Below are 1,855 nucleotides of genomic sequence, written 5' to 3' on the forward strand. Positions count from 1 at the left end.
AACTGGAATGGTTTAAAACCACCCGGAATGGATTAAAAACCACCCTGGAATGAGTTAAAACCACCCTGGAATGGGTTAAAAAATCCTGCAATGGGTTAAAAACCCCCGGAGTGGGTTAAAAACCTCTGGAATTGGTTAAAAACACCCGGAATGGGTTAAAAACCTGTGGAATGGGTTAAAACCCCCTGGAATTGGTTAAAATCCCTGGAATTGGTTAAAACCCCCAGGAATGGGTTAAAAACCTCTGGAATTTGTTAAAAAAAGCCCTGGAATTGGTTAAAAACCTGGAATGGGTTAAAAACCCCTGGAATTGGTTAAAAACCCGAGGAATGGGTTAAAAACACCTAGAATGGGTTAAAAACCTCTGGAATGGGTTAAAAGACCTGGAATGGGTTAAAACCACCCGGAACGCGTTAAAAACGGCCCGTCTGGGGTTATTTTAAATCAAATCGCCCTTTAATTTGCGGCGCCCCGGCTCTGGGTGGGGCAGAGGGGGAGGAGAACCGCCCACGGGGACACGGGGACAGCCCGGGGACACGGGGACAGAGTTGGAGACACACGGGAACGCGCCCGGGGACACGGGGACAGCTGGGCTGCGGCCTCGGGAACGCGCCTGGGGACACGGACACAGCTCGGGAACACGCGGGAACGCGCCCGGCGACACGGGGACACACGGGAACGTGCGGGGGACACGGGGAACGCGGGGACAGCGTCGGGAACGCGCCCGGGGACACAGGGACAGCGCTGGGGACACGGGAACAGCATCAGGAAAGCGCCGGGGACACGCGGGGACACCCACGGACACAGGGACACACGGGAACACGCCCGGGGACCCGGGGACAGAGTCGGGAACGCACCGGGAACACGGGGAATTTGGGGTCTCCAAAATCCCCGACTCCCTGCGCCCCATCCCCAGTTTGGGGTCTAAAATTCCTGGTTCTGTGTACCCCAACCCGAATTTAGGGGGGGTCTCCGAAATCCTTGATCTGTGCACCCCATCCCGATCTTGGGGTCCAGAATCCCTGGCTCCTTTCCCCCCCACCTCCCCTCCCGAATGTGGGGTCTCTGAAATCCCTCATTCTCTCCACCCCATCCCCAATATGGGGTCTCCAAAATCCCTGACYCCCTGCACCCCATCCCGAATTTTGGGCCCCCAAAATCCCTGGCTCTGTGCACTCCATCCCGAATTTGGGGTCCAGAATCTCTGGCTCACTTTCCCCCCATCTTGAATTTGGGGTCTCTGAAATCCCTTTCCCCGTGCTCCCCAAAGCCCTCAGTGCACCCCAAACCCCCAATGCCCTGACCCCTCCTGAACCCCAACCCCCGGCTCTGGACACCCCCAAACCCCCTGGCCTGGTGCCCCCAACACTCAGGGCTCTGGGAACCTCAACCCCACAGCCCCCGGGACCCCAATCCCTCATTCCCAGGCACGCTAATTCCCAGACACCCCAATCCCCCATTCCCAGGCTCCCCAATCCCAAAGCACTCCAATCCCTCAATCCGCCAGACACCCCAATCCCCCAGACACCCCAATCCCCCAGATTCCCCGCTCCCCAATCCCCCAATTCCTCACTTGCAATCTCCCCAATCCCTCATTCCTAGGCTCCCCCTGCTCCCGGCTCCCCAATCCCCAATTCCCCGCTCCCCAATCCCCCAGGCTCCCCGATCCCCAGTCCCCCATTCCGAGGCTCCCCGATTCCCAAGGCTCCTCGATCCCCTTGGCTCCCCGGTCTCCAATCCCCCATTCCCGATCCCCACTCTCCGCTACACCCGCTCCCGGTCCCCAGTCCCCCATTCCCCGGTCCCGGCTGCCCGATCCTCAATTCCCCTCTCCCGGTCCCGATCCCCGCTCCCC

Source organism: Malurus melanocephalus, unplaced genomic scaffold (genome assembly GCF_030028575.1).
Source record: "Malurus melanocephalus ecotype Western Australia unplaced genomic scaffold, MMel_1.1 scaffold_3392, whole genome shotgun sequence".
NCBI lineage: Eukaryota > Metazoa > Chordata > Aves > Passeriformes > Maluridae > Malurus > Malurus melanocephalus.